The sequence below is a fragment of the Myotis yumanensis genome, unplaced genomic scaffold, assembly GCF_028538775.1.
Source record: "Myotis yumanensis isolate MYYU_CA2020_CCGP unplaced genomic scaffold, mMyoYum1.0.hap1 SCAF_1, whole genome shotgun sequence".
Lineage (NCBI taxonomy): Eukaryota > Metazoa > Chordata > Mammalia > Chiroptera > Vespertilionidae > Myotis > Myotis yumanensis.
The window spans coordinates 74448122-74455865 of record NW_027223752.1 but is presented as its reverse complement, the minus strand read 5'-3'; the positions used below and the strand labels follow the sequence as shown (position 1 = coordinate 74455865).

The window sequence follows — 7744 nt, the reverse complement described above, 5'->3', positions numbered from 1 at the left end:
ACCTGCAACAATTTCAGGCATTGGAATTATCAGATATGGACCATAAAAAATTATATATTTAATATTTCAAAAATGTAAAGGAATGGGAATATAAAAAAGAACAAAAGACTATTTAAAAAAGTAAAAGTCGCCCTAACCAGTTTGGCTCAGTGGATAGAGTGTCAGCCTGCGGACTCAGGGGCCCCAGGTTCGATTCCGGTCAAGGGCATGTACCTTGGTTGCAGGCAGTGTGCAGGAGGGAGTGTGCAGGAGGCAGCTGATTGATGTCTCTCTCTCATCGATGTTTCTAACTCTCTATCTCTCTCCCTTCCTCTCTGTAAAAAATCAATAAAATATATTTTTTTTTAAAAAGTAAAAGTCATAACGTGGCACCAGCCTGTAACTAAGCAGCCAGGAAAAATGGTGGTGATGGTGCAACTCTCCCAGCCAGAGTGGCAGCTAAATGATGCCCGCATCGTCCTGAAGAAGGCCACCAAGTGAGCTCACTGTGGAAGAAGAGAACCTCCCCACTGAGGAGGAAATCGTGCAGAACCAGTTCTCTGTCAAATGCTGGCTCCGACACATAGAGTTCAAACAAGGAGTGCGAAGCCCGGGCTCAATCAGCTGTGTGAGCAGGCACTGAAGCTGCTGTCCTGTAGCTACAACCTCGGGCACCACTCCCAGACTGCGAAGATGTCAATTCCTGCCGCGAGAGGGCCTTTGTGTTCCTGCACAAGATGCCGCATCTGTGGCTAGAATATCGCCAATTCCCCATGTACCAGGTCCGCGTCACACACACACACACACACACACACACACACACACACACACACCTGCTGCACTTTCAACTGTGCGCCCCAGGCATTGCCCATCGCTCAACACTCTCCTATTTGGACCTTGTACCTGCGCTTCCTGGGCTCGCACCTGAGCCATGCGGGCCATGGTGCTTCCTTAAGCTGAGCCCTGAAAGCGCAGAGGAGCGCACGGAGTATCTCAAATCGAGCTGGACGAGGCCACACAGTGCCTGGCCACTGTGGTAGAGGACGAGCGCTGAGTGTCCGAGGCCCGCAAGTGCAATTACCAGCTGTGGCACGATCTCTGCGACCTCATCTCCCATAACCCGGATAAAGCACAGCCGCTCAACATGGGGAGGAGAGAGGAGCGAGAAAGGCCTCACCCGACCAGCGGGGTAAGCTTTAGTGCTTGCTGGCCAACTAGTACCTCTTCGGTGGCCACTGTGAGAAGGCTTGGGAGGTGTATGAGGTGTCCATCCGGTCTGGCCATGGTCACCGCACAGGACTTCATCCAGGCGTTGGACAGCTCCGCCCAGTTCGAGGAGAGCAGGCTCACAGCTCAGCTGGAGACGCCTCGGAGCTGGGGCGGGAGGAGGAGGACAACATGGCCCTGAAACTGTGCCTGGACGCTTCGAGCAGCTCATCAGCCAGCAGCCCCTGCTCCTCTACAGCGTCTTGCTGCGCCCAAACCCGCACCGCTTGCTGAGTGGCACAAGCTCTGGGCCCTGCACCAGGGCTGCCCCCTCACGGAGATCATCAAACACATGCAAGGGATCTTTGCAGACGCCCGACCCCTTCAAGGCTACGGGCACACGCCACACTCATGGGTCAGGTTTGCCAACGGTTATGAGGACCACAGCCTGCATCGTCCGGAAGGAGGCCACCAAGGTGAGCTTCAAGCCGATGGATGACCTGGCAAGCGTATGTTGCGAGTGTGACGAGCTGGAGCTCTGACATGAGAATTAGGAGCAGGCCCTGAGGCTCCTGCGGAAGGCGACAGCACTGCCCCAGGCCAGGCCAAGAACTTTAACAACTCGGAGCCCGGGAAAAACCATGTATATAAGACCCGGGAGGTGTGGTCCCTGCTCCCCGACCTGGAGGAGAGCCTGGGCACCTTTTAGTCCACCAAGGTTGTGAATAACAGCTTCTTGGACCTGAGGATCACCTTCCCCAGATTGTCATCAACTCCACCATGTTCCTGCAGGAGCACACTGCTTCGAGGAGTGTTTCAAGGCATATGAGTGGGGGCATCTCGCTGTTCAAGTGGGCCAATACGTCTTACATCCGGGCATCAACCTGACCAAATTCATCGCCCACTAGGGGGAGGCCGCAAGCTGGAGCAGGTGCCGGGACTCCCTGGAGTAGGCGTTGATGGCAAATTCGCAAACACCTTGTACCTGCAGTACTCACAGCTGAAGGAGGAGTGGGGTGTGAGAGGGCAGACTCTCGGTGGCCGTGTACAGTACACCACCCGGGAGGTGGCATCCGCCCAGCAGAACAACATGAGCAATAATTATATCGAAAGGGTAGTGGATATCTATGGAGTCTCCCACTGGCACGGCATCTGCCAGAATGCCAGGGAGATTCAGTCACACAAGCACGCCCAGGAGCTGTGCCTGTGGCTTGTGGATAGGGAGTGAACACCGGGGGAGATTGACCACGCCCAAGCCATCTACAGCTTCTCCCAAATCTGCAGCCCTGGGTGAGTGGGGCCTCCTAGCAAACGTGGGAGGACTTCGAGGACCCGCAAGGCAAGAAGGACACAGGAGATGCTGCAGATCCGCCGAAGCATGCAGGCCACGTACATCGTGCAGGTCAACTTCATGGCCTTGCACACGCTCAAGGTGTGGGGTAGCTCCACAAACACCATGGCTGACGTCGCCCAGGAGCAGAGTGGCATGGAAGATACGGAGCCGCTGGAGCAATGGGCTAAGCAGCTGGCAGTGGAGGCCAAGAGCAACCAGCCCCCATGAGCCCAAAGGAAGATCCTGTTGGTGTGGAGCGATGCTTCCTGGGAGGGGCTGGCCAAGCCGACATGGCAGGACAACCCAGAGGAGATGGAGATGGGCAAACGTGAGGATGAGGATGAGATGAATCTACAGCCCAATGAGGAACGGCTGGAGCAGCAGAGCATGCTGCTCAACTGCTCCAAAGGAAGACTGACACCTACCTCACCCGGCCTCCCTTGCAATGAAGCCTGTTTCTATGGCCAAAAGAGAGAGAGAGAAAGAGAGAGAGAGAGAGAGGGAGAGAGAGAGAGAGAGTTTTAAAAAGCACAAATATATCTAAGGTATAGAAAATGTCATTCAAACTCAATGATCATTAACGATCACCTATGTCTTGGTTTCCAATACCACTCTCCAATAAAAGAAACCAGGGGTCCTCCTTGGAGAAATGGTTGACTCCAGGACTGGAGAACACAAAATGAGCTTAGAGAATCTTGTAGTGCCAGAGAGTAAAAAGGTGCAAAATGTAAAATCACAATGACACAGGCACACAGGAGCCAACTAAAAAAGCTCCCATGGCCAACGTTGAAACAACCTGAGGAACAAAATAAAGTAATATTGGGCTGTAACTCAAAGTATAGAACAAGTATCCACTAGTCTATACTGATATAAATAAATAATTGAATAAGCAAATGGGTGAGAAGAAACAAATCTTCCATAAAGAAGAATTCCAAGTAATTTACTACCTATTCCATCATCAAGAAGGTAGAGCATAACTTCTTAGCTGTGGGCTGCACACAGTGACTTTATTCAAAAAAAGGACAGTATAGGAAGGGGTTGGGTGGGAAGTAACTTTACAGTGGAGAAATCTGACAAATATTACCTCAACCAGGTGATCAAGGTCAATATCAACAATGATGAGGCATGTTGACAGAATGTACCATACCCTTGATATGATATGATAAGAAATGGTGCTTTATCTCTGTGGTCTTCCTCCCAAAACCCCATTACTCCAGTCTAATCAGGAGAAAAACATCCGAAAAATTTTAATAGAGGGTCATTTTACAAAATGCATGACCAGTACTCCTCAAAACTGTCATGGTCACCACCAAACAAGGAAAGTCTAAGAAATTGTCACAGTTAAGAGAAGTTGTCAAGAAGGAGACATGACAACTAAATGTAATATGGTATCCTGGATGAGATCCTAAAACAGAAAGAGGACATTAGGTAAAAACTAAGGAAATATATAAAAGATATATGAACTTTAATTGATAATAGTGTATCCAATATCAGTTTATTAATTGCAATAAATATACTATACTAATTTAAGATATTAATAGAAGAAACTGCATTTGGAGTGAATGGAAATTCTCTGTAGTATCTTTTTCATTTTTCTGTAAATCTAAGAAAATAAAGTTAGGGCTTTTGTTTGTTTTTAAAAGTCTTGCTAGATAAATTAAACAGTGGTTTGGGCATATATGAAAAGAGATTTATTTCTGGAAAATATATCCAAATATACTCAGAATTCAGCTCAGCAATATCAAGAGAGATTAAGAGACACAGAAGACGTAGCAGGAAGCTCTAACTAATATGTCTAATTGAAGTTCAAAAAGGAGAATAATGACGGAATGGATGAGTGATAAAAGTGAAAGATAATAAGTCCAAGTAATTTCCAGAATTAATTAAAGATACAATTTCTTAGAGTCCAATAAATATAAAATAGAAAAAAGCCACACATGAAGACAAACTGTAGGCAAAGAGAAAATCTTAAAAGCAGTGAGAGGGGAGAGAAAGCCTAATTACCTATAAAGTAACATGAATTAGACTAAAAACTAACTTTTCAGTCAGAAGATAGTGTAATAGTATCTTCAAAATTGAGAGGAAATAATTTCAAACTTAGAATTTTATACCTGGAAAAACTATTCTTGAGAATAAAAACGAAATAAAGATATTTGGATAAACAAAAACTAAAGAAGTTTACCATTCAAAGATCCTACTAAATGAGCATCTAAAGGATGTACTTTAATAGGAAATAAATGATCCAAAAAGATCTCAGATCCAAGAAAGAATTGTAGCTAAATAAATGAATAAGCTTATGGTAAATTTAAACTAGTATTCAAAGCATAAAAATATCTATTTCATGAAGTGTAAAAAATAGAAAGATAAGGCACTAGACACAGTTACATGTAAGATGAGAGGAGGGTAATTTGAGTTCACATATACCAAAATCCTCATTTTGTTTGGGAGTGGGTGAAAATATTCACTAACCTTAGACTTAAATGTACATTGTTAAATTCCAAGAGTAATGACTAAAATAATAGATAATAAAGTACATATATTCCAAACAAATAAAGGAGAAAAACATAGAAGTAAAAACAAGTAAACAAACAGAAGAAAAATCTCAAACAATTTTAACAAGTCAAGAAAAAAAATAAACTGTATATGCAGGACAAATAGAAAACACAAACTACAATGGCACCAATACATTTTTCACATCAATAATTATGTAAATATTTGATAAGTAGCAATCTTAACTTCTTCCACTGAATGGTCCTGCCATCGTGTTCATCTTCTTCAGCGTTAGATAGTCAATTGTCTCTGATAAAATTTGGTACTTGGGCCTGCACAACCACCTTACCATAAAATATATTGTATGACTGAGATGGTGTTAAACCCACTGTCTCTCGTTGGCTATTAAAACTCTCATTAATCAGTGCTACTAGAAGAAAGTCCTGATATAAACATAAAACATATCAAACTTAAATATATCATCTGTATTTTAGCATTTTCACCAGCCTATGACTACAAAATAAAGATACAATGTTCATATGCATACTATAATTATACAAATCCCACTGGGCTATTTTAGGAAAAGAGCCTCCTTAGAGCATCCTCCAGGTATTTCTAAGAGTTCTCAAAGTACTGCCTCACATACATTCTGAAGAAAGACTCCTGATTTCCTTCCACTCCAGCCTTCTTAACATTGCACTTTTTTTCTGCTGTGGATGACCTTATGCACACACCACTTCACTGAACACTGCCTCTGCTGCAGGTGAACTACCAATGATCCCCATCCCCCCAGTCTCACCTTAGGAAGTAGACATTCCCCTCCCTAATCCCCCACATTCACACCTGAAACCATTTTGTGACTTTCAACAATATTTCACTGAAGGCTTAAAGAATGATGTGACTATAACACAATGTAGCTATTAAAATATCTAGTCAAACGCAAAGAAGAAATACAAATACCAACAAGTATATAAAAAAAATGTTCAACGTCATTAATCATTATGGAATTTCAAATCAAAACCACAATGAGTTACTACCTCATACCTGTTAGGTTGAGTATTATCAGAAAACAAAAGAGAGTAAGTTTAGGCAAGGAAGTGAAGATAGTACAAACTTTGTACACCATTGGTGGGAATCCAAAATGGTGTCACCTACTATTAAAAACAATATGGAGTTTTCTAAAAAATAATAATAACAACAATAATAATAATAAGATAAAATATTTCAACAAAATAGTTGAAATATTTTAACCTTTCGTTTAAGGTTTCAAGATAGTGTTCCAGGTCTACAAGTACTGTTCCATTTGGAGGCAATGAGGGACCCAGGCTTCTTTTGTCTTGGGGCCTTGTCATCCTTTAGACGTCAACTGCATTCATTAGGGAAAAGAAGAGAGCATGGAGGCCTATGTAATATTAACAGTCTTGCCATGGAAATGCCACACATCACTTCCACTTACATATTTTTAACAAGAACCAATCACAGCATCACAACTAATTGTAAGGAAGATTAGAAACTACAGTCTAGCTCTGTGTTCAGAAAAAGAAAAAAAAAAGTGGAAACAATTTATAAACAACCAGCAGAGTTTTTTTGCAAATGCACTCACAAATACCCAAAGAAAACTCAATTTATTTCAAGGGGAATTTTTAAAAAAAATTCTGCTGTTACACAATAGTGCTATTATACTCAATTTACTTAAAAAATTATCTTACAACTCAGTCTAACGCAAGTACATTTACATTAATTCATTACATTCGAGCTCCCCAGAGTAGGTAGGGAGGCCCAATGATTTAAATCTACATGACTAAAAGCAAAATAATCCCTCCCAAGACAAAGAAAAAGGTTCCCCTAAAGCAGTGGTTCTCAACCTTCCTAATGCCGCGACCCTTTAATATAGTTCCTCATGTTGTGGTGACCCCCAACCATAAAATTATTTTCGTTGCTACTTCATAACTGTAATTTTGCTACTGTTATGAATCATAATGTAATTATATATGTGTTTTCCGATGGTCTTAGGCGACCCCTGTGAAAGGGTCGTTCGCCCCCCAATGGGGTCGCGACCCACAGGTTGAGAACCGCTGCAAAGGCTAATTAATTCCTGCCTCTTGCTTTATTTCAACTTCAAAATAGCAGTATTTTACCCTCAAAAATTTCAATTTTAGTCTCCAATGGCTCCCTTTTTACAATTTTTAAATTGTAAAAGTCTTGGAATTCATTATCTTCATATTTCACATGATGAGTTACACAATACATTTGCCAAGCCAGGCTGTCAATAACATTTGTGGAATTGAACCGATTTGATGTCAAGGACCTTCTTTCAGGTGTTTTTGAAGTGGGGATCAAACCCGGAACAGTGACTTGGACAGACCCTTTAGCATGTTTCCACTACATAATGAAGGAGAACAGCTGTGGGAAAGACTGATGGTTTTTCCTCGCAGGCTGGAGCACAACACATGTGCACACGGAGAAGGTGACCTAACTCACTGTAGCCGAGCCTCTATTTAAAGGTAATAATGACTGTACAGTTTTGGGTTTCAAACAAACTAGTTAACCCAAGCTATTTGTACAAGAACTTCGAAGACTTTCATAATCCTGGTGTGTTCAGTAGGTGTGTCTTCCCACACATGATTTGTAAATAGAATCACTTTTCATCAGCCCACCGCCTAAATGATCCACCAGGCTTTTTGACTTCACCAGACAAATGTGCCCGTTTCTTCAAAACTACTGTGTCCAAGGCCT

The 7744-nt window shown here is 42.7% G+C and overlaps 1 pseudogene; it reads left to right on the top strand.

The window, feature by feature from the left end:
* The first annotated feature begins 399 nt into the window (after window positions 1-399).
* Window positions 400-3889, top strand: LOC139005226 (pre-mRNA-splicing factor SYF1-like; annotated as a pseudogene).
* Window positions 3890-7744: the final 3855 nt, after the last annotated feature.